Here is a 9,614-nt window from a genome sequence, read left to right as displayed (position 1 = left end):
TGTGTTCCATCTCAAAGAGCAATAACAGCAATTCCTTACAAAGAGAATATACTTCTTCTTCCATAAAAATAACAAACAAGAAACAAAAATTTACTCAAATAATAGAAGTGATGGAGAAATGTTGGAAGTCCCACTGAAAGAAATTAAGAAAATAATCATGTGATAATTTGTTTCAGATTTGAGTACCTGATTACAATCTTCATTAGCCATACAACAAACAAGGGCTTCATATCTAAAATATACTTAGAACTTAAAAAATTACATCCCTCAAAAATCAATCCTCAAACAACCATCCCATTAATAAATAGGCTAAAGACTTAAAGAAAGACTTCTCTGAAGAGGAAATAAAAAATGGCCAATAGACAACATGAAGAATTGCTCAACTTTCTGGCCATAAAAGAAATGCAAATTAAATAACATTGAGATTCCACCCCAGTTAGAATGGCCATTATCAAGTAATATAATAACAACAGATGCTGGAGGGGATGTGGCCAAAAGGGAATGCTGTTACACTCTCACTGTTGTTCAACCACCCCATAAAGCAGTATGGAGGTTCCTCAAAAGATTATACATAGAGCTCCCCTATGACCCAGCATTCTCACTTCTGGGCATTTACCCCCCCCCCAAAAAACAAATAAACAAACAAGGCCATATTAAAGCTACCAGCACAACTATGTTTAATGCATCATTATTTACCATAGTTAAGAAATGGAACCACCCCAGATGAATGGATCAGTGGATAAATGGATCAACCAACAGTGGTATAATACGGAGTGTAAATCTGTTTCCATCAGAAAATAATGGCATTGCTCCGTTCATAAGAAAATGGCAATAATTGGGAAAAATCTTACTAAGTGTGTAAGGATTATGCCCACCTTTGGTCCTCAGCTCCACCCAGACCTGACCTCCTCCATGCCCTAGAGTTCCTGCCATACAGCTGGTCCCTCCCCATCTTCTGTCCAGACTCACCTGAGCTCCCATCTACCTCACTACGAGAGATGGCTCCTCTAATAAAACTTATAATAATCATTCTCCTGTGCCTGTGATCCCCTGAGATGGATGTGACAGATCCTTTCATTGGTGGCTCTAAAGGGATAAGGTCCCCGGTGGATTTGCTCCTCCCCTCCACTTCAGATGGGCGTCCAACAAGCTTCCCCGGGACCTAGCCTGAGGTTCTACACTTCTATCACCAGAGGACCACCAAGGTAATTTTCTCCTAACCAAGCACTCTACCTGCTGCTGTAATCAGCTCCCGGGATAATGAATATTTTTATATGTAGGTAAAGCAAGAACAGTTAAAAATAAAATATTAGCAACATATATAATTAAAATATTACAAGTTTAGGAAATACATATGCTTGATTACATATGCTTTATTAATGCCACAAATTATTATTATTATTATTGGTATATGGGTTGAACTTAGGGCCTCATGCCCATCAATGCTATTTCTCTACTCTTGTACCATGCATGCAGCTTATCTTTTTGATGGTCTTCATTATCTTGATATCTGCTGCCTTCATAGTTTGGATTACACGAATACGTCACCAGCCTCTGGCAAGAGTAGACGTTATACTCAAACATATATTTGTTAATTATTTGGTAAGCTACAAAACACATCAGGCATTAAAAAATATATAAATTAAAAAAATATATAATTTTTAGCCAGGTGCCCGAGGCTCATGACACCTAGCTACTCAGGAGGCTGAGAGCTGAGGATCAAGGTTCAAAGCCAGCCTGGGCAGGAAAGTCCGAGAGACTCTTATCTCCATTAAATCACTCATAAAACCGGAAGTGGCACTGTGGCTCAAGTGGTAGAGCACTACCCTTGAGCTGAAGAGCTGAGGGACAGTGCCTATGCCCAGAGTTCAAGCTCTATGACTAATAATAATAATAATAATAATATTTTTTTCAATATAACTGGCTTTTGAAAGATTGGCAAAATGATTTAATATAAAGAAACTTACAAACAAACTTTAATTTTGAGAAAAATATGAGCTCCAAGAATTAAAAATATAATGGAATTATGTAATTGTTGCAACAATTAGTAAACTAAGAAGGGAAGGAAATTTCAAATTTTGAGAAAGGGTGTCGAAAATTACCACCAAAGCCACTGTAAGAGGAAATTGTTACAAGCATTTCTCTGAAAAAGAACGAAAAGGCATAGATGCTTTAAATTTCAACTTAGTGATTGGTTAACTAGAACACCAGGAATAAAGCTCAGGAACATACCCTTTTCTACACCAGTCAAGGAAAATCATTCTGATTGGATGTCTGAGTACTGAGGTCTCAGCCTGTCTACCAATAAATGGAGCCAAACCACTGAGACACAGGCTATACAGAACAACTTCCCACTTCAACAGAACTGCCACGGTTTGGTACTTGGCTACAATTGGTGATGACCACCAACTGTAAAGACTGCAAAGTCTCCTACTCTCTGTGCTTATGTGTTCTATTTCTGTCATTTTGGAAGTGAAAATCTACATAGCATTATATAGATCAGTATGGGCTCAGAACTTCAGTCAAATTCTGTGTTTGTTTACACAGTGCAGAATCAGCTCTCTAGACTTTCTCTGGAAAGATGGACTCAGACGTCTCCCAGGCCTTGCAGAAGGAACTGAGCCGTGATATCTGCTTGGATATCCTCACAGATCCAGTCACCATAAAGTGTGTACACACTTTCTGCTGACCATGTATCTGCTTTGCCTGGGAGGAAGCCGAGATTGCAGGCAGGTGCCCTTTCTGCAGGTGTCTATCACAGAAGAGAGACCTCAAAACTAACATCATTCTGAAGCATCTGGTGTCCATTGCTAGAAAAGCCAGCCTCCGGCAATTCCAGAGCTCTGAGGAACACAAGTGTGAGACACACAAGGAGGCAAAGCAGATGTTCTGTGAAGTGGAAAAGAAACTGCTCTGTAAACTCTGCTTCCAGTCTCAGGAGCACAAGACCATAGACACTGTCCCATTGAAAGGGCTGCTGAGGAGTAATGGGTAAGTCAAGGCTCAGCAAGTTCAAGAGAGCTGGGAGTCAAAGTTTAGGAAATCAGGAGGAAGGTATGGATCAGCATATTTTTCATAGTCCAATTCTAGTTATCAGTGATCAAACTGTGAATGGAAGGTGTAATTTCAAGGAGTCTGTATTCTTCTGGGAAAGTAGCAAAGTTGATGGTCATTATTATAAGTGAATTGTATAGAACTTTTTACCTAAATTGGTTTAAAGCATTCAAGATCAGGAATTTCTGAGCTATCCAAGCTGCAAGATCAAAAAGCAGATAAGAAGGTACACATAAACTAGCACTGGCAAATAAGTTGGATAAAATACTCTGAAGTCACAGTATCAGCTCCTGAGCCTGTGCTGCAGCCCTGACTGGTCTGTGTCAGAACCTTCTCAATAAAGTTGCTTCTTTGTTAACAACAACAACAATACTCTGAAATAAGCGGGAAAAGAATGTCTGTGGCCCCAAAGTTTGAGATCTACTGCACACTGCCTAAAAATCAACCATGTTGATCAAGTTCTCTGCAAAAATGTGGTTTGATTACATCCCATACTTTCAGTCTGAAAACTCCTAAAACCTAGCATTGGGCTTGGCAAATATAGAACCATGTTCCTTTCATTCTCTTAAACATTTTTTTCCACTTGAGGTTCTGAATCTTCTCTCCTGTATTCATAGTTAGTGCACAAAAGATGATTTTTAAAACAAATGAGATCTTTATGAGACAAAATACAAGGAGAGAAACATGCATCAAGAATTGGTTCTAATCAACCAGTGTATTGTTAAGTATGAGAAAGAATTTCTCCTAGAATCAACCCTGAAAAGGAAGTCCAGATATGTATCCCTTAGTATCCTGAGTTGAGAAGGTAATAAAAGGGATACAGTATTAGTAAGGTCTTTACTGATATCTTCTACTCATGAAAATGGATGCAGCATTGCTGCTCAGAGAGTGGTGGGCTGTGTAGGGAAGGGAGGAGTGATGCTGAAGACTGATTCACTAACAGAGAAATCAAAAGACGGTCTATAAAGATATACAAAAAAGGACTTTCATATATTTTTCCTGATTTGAAAATGTATTGAGAAGTTTCCATTTAAAAAATTGTCCAAGTGTGACAGAACTGAAGAAGTAGATGAAATTGTGAACACATTTGGCTCTGTATTACATAAAGATTGTAAACTATTTTGGACACTGTTGGCTCAGTCATGTACTCAGAGTTGCTCAGGAGGCTGAGTCTGAGGACCACAGAAAAGCCTATGATAATCTCATCTGTAATTGAACAGCAAAAAGGTGAAAGTTGAAGTTTGGCTAAAGGAGTAAAGCATTAGCCTTGGATGAAACTAAGAATGGAAAAGAAAATGAATGAGAGGCATGGGTTTGTGATTATTGACATGATATGTGTATTTTATTGGTAGGAGCCATTACTAACAGTGAAAGTGAAGTTTTAAATAGAGAAAATTTTGTGACCTGGGTTTGTGATGGAAGAATTCCTTCTCTCTGCAGTTTGATGTATATACATACCAAAGACTTATAACAATATTTATGAGATGTTGCTTCCAGAATTGCAGAAAGAGGCAAAAAAGCATTCTGAAATTCTTTCAGATGAACAAAGTGTGCCTTTATAGAAACTTCAAAGAAGCAAAGCACAAATGCTTACAAAAAAGAAACAGCTCAGAAAAATATATTAGGAACTGAAGAAAACATACCAAAATCCAAATGTGGAACTCCTCAAGGTAATGATGTGACAATCTTTGAGTTACCAGAAATCCACACTTTCTCCATCCTGGTTGTAGAAAAGTTTGAAAGACATCTAAGGGAATATTCCCTCCTACAGGTCACCTTTCCAGAATATTTAGCTGAGAACTAGAAAATGCCATTGGTGGATATTTTTCTACAGTCAGGCAGTAAGAAGTAATTTTGAAAGAGCTAACATTTGCTCTCTCTTTTTGTCTGAATGGATTTCATTTGAAGTGTCCCCAGGCATGTTTCCTGTAGCCCCTGGAGAGAGCAGAACCCTAGGCAGACAGTGGTGGTTTTCACCAAAGCCCATTTGTCTTCATCCTTCAATCCTCTTGTTCTTGAATTAAGCAAGACATTAGGTTCAGCCACTACATTATTGTCTTTTCTGGGTACATATAGAATAGGATGTACATTTTTAAAATCCAATGAGTGAATTTGGGTTGTGTTTTTCTTAATTTCCAACTCTGTACTTGAGAAGAGCAACTATTCCATGTTGACAAAGTCTAACCTTTTCTTTGTTTCTTTGCAGGATTTGAAATAGATACTATGACAGTAAGTTCTGTTTTCAGTGCAATGTGTAACATCCTTTGTGTTGTGTAAGGGGTCAACTTTCTTTCGAAAAATTAAATTAAATATTTTAAATAGTGCTATAAAATACATTCTGTATGTGATTGCTCACTTAACATGGCTCCATTTTCCTTTATATTGAGGAAAGATTCTCACCCCACATGTGTAGGAAAAAAAACTTATTTTAGAGGGGGGTGAGAAGGGAGGGTAGGGATGGTAAGAAAAAAAGGAGGAGGTTACAATGGTTGATAAGAAGTGTACTCATTAACTTGCTCATGTAATTGTAACCCCTCTGGATGGTGCTTTCACAATAAAAAAACCTATTAATAAAAAAAAGTTTTAGAGGACAGCTATCTATGGCTTTTGAAGTCTTAAAGATATGGGGATACATAGTATAGATCCTGTGATACTACTATCCTGTGATAGGAATAAGAGGTAGAGAATGAAGAAAGAAAACAATTCCATAAGAGTAGAAGAATCTTGTCCCATAATAATGGACTTGAATTACTTATCAGAAAATCATTACTAATTAGACTGGAAACCCAAGTAATCTATTGCCTTTTGCTCCTTGTAGGTGTGAGTCATTGTTGGTCTTTCTGCCCCAGCCTATAAATCCAAACTTCAGTGCTCTTCCTATCTGTGGACTTATCGATAGATGAACTCAGCCAGTAAAGAGGTGAGTGTCAGGCTGAGGTCAAGAGTGCTGTGTAGAACTCATGAAGAATTTTGATGTAAGGAAATCTTTAGTTTCTTTAATTTCATCTAACAAAATCTCTAGCTAGTCATTTGAAACCATATTTATTATAGTCCTATGATAATACTAAAAAATAAGTGAGAGCAATTTATTAGTAAAAACACTTAAACCTGTCATATATAACTTATCTAATGTGGAAACAGGAACCCAAACCCCACTGCCCCCCAAAAAGCTAAAAACTCATCATGACCCATTAAGCCTTAGAAACATAACATGCCCGGTGTTCAGATTCATTCTAGTGGATGTGAAATCAATGGTTCTGTCCTGAAATTTCTCAATAGGTTTTCAAATATAGCAGGATAAACTTAGCAGAAAGAGAGAAAAATAATATCCAGTCCCCACCCTGGAAATTACTGTTCAAGTCTTGCTTTCCTTTGGGGAGGGGTGGTATTGGGACTCAATCTCAGGGCATCAGGCAGAAACTCTAATGCTAATAGAGACCCATTTTGATTTTGTTTCAGTTAGCCATAGTGAATAGGTAATGAATTTAATAAGTAAGGTATTTCCTAAAGATCTGTTCCCTTCTGTTCTTCTCCCCGCTGCAAGCAATTGTGGCAATCACTTTCAGTTGTCTTGTTTTCAAACAAGGCAGTATAAACATAAAAATCATTTTTGACATTTATTTTGTCTTTATGTCAATATTTTCCACGAAGATTTTCTGTGAATATTCTTATTCTGACTTTCATCAAACACATTATGTTTTGAGGTTTTAGTTTCTAAGTTTGTTTCAGTTGGACTTACATTATTTATGTAATGATTTATTTTTCTGGTTTCTGTTTTAACTTAGATAAAGGTTTTTGTTGCTGTTGCGTGGAATTGGTGTTGTTCCTCTTTCAGAAGGAACCCAGGGCCTCCAGCATGCTAAGAATGTACTTGACCATTGACCTGCACCAGACATACGGCTCTTAGATTATCAGTTGTAAATGATTTGGAATATTAAGAAAATATGATTTTTCTTGAGGATATTATGAATATTTCATTTAGTTTTATTTTCAACAAACTCATTTATTTGTAGTATTTAAAAATGTTTAAGCACAGCTATAGCTTTATAAATTCACCCAATTTTCATAAAAGATTGTAAAACTGGCAAAATCAGTATAAATTAGCTAGAATCTTTACATACTTCTTTCTTGATTGTAATCAGATGGATACAATGTTTTTTTTTTCTCTCTGATTTTTGAAACTATGGGTGAATCACTGGAGTTTGTAATAAATATTTGAAAGTGATATGTGTTAGGTAGAGATGAGGAAATCCCAATAGACTAGGCTCTCTTTCAAAATTGCATAAAATTCATTGACATTCTTTTTGGTTTATAACTAGCCATCTATCAGTCCAAAAATATACAAGTAAAACCAAAGAGGAATGCAGAGAAGATTGTCCTGGGGAACAAGGCTGACAGGTTTGATTTTGGGCATATCATTCTTGTAGTAGGAAGTAGCTTTGTCCAAAGTCATTTGACAAGTTAGGGCTAATCAATATGAGAGAACACAGAGGGAATGCGGATCTTCAGGCTCTAATTTTCTCATGCACCAGAACAAATCTGCAGTAGCTCCCATCTCCACCACGAAGAACTTTAGGCGAACTAATATGCAGCTTGTATGAAATCCCTTTGCACTGTACTACAGGGTTGAAGGTATCACCACAGAAAGAGTATGGTCCTGGTGTGGGCTCCCCGGCATGCTGCTCATTGTTCTCATAGTTTAATCAGTTCTCTTCATTTTTGAGGGAAAATAGTCCTATGAAACCCAGGCCTTCTTAGAACTGGTGATCCTCCTAAATGACAAGGCTTTCTTAACTATCACATAATTATGTTCCTGACAAAACCATGTCATTCATTTTGCTAGCATGTCTACATTTTTTAAAATCACAGCAGCAGTGGAGGAGGTGAGTTATATTGCTTGAGACCAGTAGGCACAGCAGAGGTTTCCAGGTATTCAGTTCACATGATGAACTGGAAATTGTTAGGGATGTTCTCCCTTGTGGGTGGGTGAGTGTTTTAATCAGAATTGCTCTTTCTTAAATCTGAATTTTTCAACTATAATAGTTATGTGTTCAGAATTAAAAAATGGAATTGTAATATTCTTTTCTTTCCACAGCAGAGATTTCCTTCCATAATGAGACACAGAATCTTGATATGATGCTGTTTGACTGTGTGAGAAAATTTACTAATGGCGATGCCGATGCATTTTTGAATTCTGAGGATCCAAGTATTCAACTGCCTGGGGAGTCCAGGCCTTCAGCTCTGGGAAACATTACTGGGAGCTGAATGTGGATGATTCTTTGGACGGGGCGGTAGGAATCTGTTGGAATTCTGGGATAAGGAAGAACCCACCATAATTGACTCTGGGAGCACATTTCTCCTTCTGTGTGTGAAGGACAACAATGACCCCCATCTCTTTTCCACCTCCCCATTTTTGTCTCAGTATATAGAGAGGCCTGTGGGCAGGGTTGGTGTCTTTCTAGACTTTGAGAGTGGAAACCTGAGTTTTTGTAATGTTGCTAAGAGCCCCTTTATCTGGAAGTACCCCACTGGCTCCTTCCAATTTCCTGTCAGGCCTTTTTCTCACTTCCCATACATGATGATTCATTAGTGAAGGGCTTGTCTAAGAACATGGAGCCCTTCTCTGAAGCACATCTCTCAGACTGTACTTTTTGGCCTTTTTGTACTTTAATATACACTCATTTTGTTATTAAATATGAACATGGAATTAAATGAAAAATTGAACTGGTTCAATTTTCTTTTACCCAAAGCCATCTTTAGAGGCATAGGACTTATACCATATATATTGTGGTTGCTTCTTTTGCAAACTTTCTAGGTTTATAAATTCATGGTTGTAAAATTCCAGCTCCAAACAATGCATGATCACAGAGTTTAGTCTTTTCTACCTTGTAGGAAAACTGAGATCTCCAGAAACTGTGAAAATAGTACTAGATTCTCAAGATCATAGAAAACTCCTGTGTTATTGGTGTCTTCAATGAGGATCATTATCAATTTGAAGACACTTTAGGTGTCCAAGCCTGAATATAATTTCATGTGTTAAAATATTGACATCTCCAGATGCTTCTTCTGTTCAGTAGGGAAAATTTTTCTACGCAGGTTGTGAAAGTATCAGTCTATACCAGCAGAGTGAATACACCCAGAGCCCATTTCTTTCATATACATACAAATTAAAATCCTGACCTATTTGTTAGGTGTAGCTATGCATCCTGAGAGACTGTTAGGGGATTTTTGTTTGGCTTAGGGTTATGTATAGGGTTGCATTTAGGTTTAGGTTTAAAGATGATGTTCTAGTAAGAGATATGCTTGGTATTAGAGTTTGGGATACAGTTAGGTTAGGGTTGAGTTTAGGTTTAGGAAGGGTTGCAGTTATGATTAAGAAGTGTAGCCGGGCGCTGGTGGCTCACGCCTGTAATCCTAGCTACTCAGGAGGCTGAGATCTGAGGATCGCGGTTCAAAGCCAGCCCAGGCAGGAGAGACCGTGAGACTCCTATCTCCAATAAACCACCAGAAAACCGGAAGTGGCGCTGTAGCTCAAGTGGTAGAGCGCTTGCCTTGAGCTG

General features: G+C 37.8%; 1 pseudogene; it reads left to right on the top strand.

Annotated features, from left to right (window-relative positions):
• Nucleotides 1-2,581: 2,581 nt before the first annotated feature.
• LOC106000540 overlaps nucleotides 2,582-9,614 on the top strand; it is a 23,198-nt pseudogene continuing 16,165 nt past the window's right edge.

The sequence above is a fragment of the Dipodomys ordii genome, unplaced genomic scaffold (genome assembly GCF_000151885.1).
Source record: "Dipodomys ordii isolate 6190 unplaced genomic scaffold, Dord_2.0 Scaffold222, whole genome shotgun sequence".
Lineage (NCBI taxonomy): Eukaryota > Metazoa > Chordata > Mammalia > Rodentia > Heteromyidae > Dipodomys > Dipodomys ordii.
The sequence above is the reverse complement of the archived record's forward strand: the minus strand, read 5'-3'. Positions and strand labels throughout refer to the sequence as shown.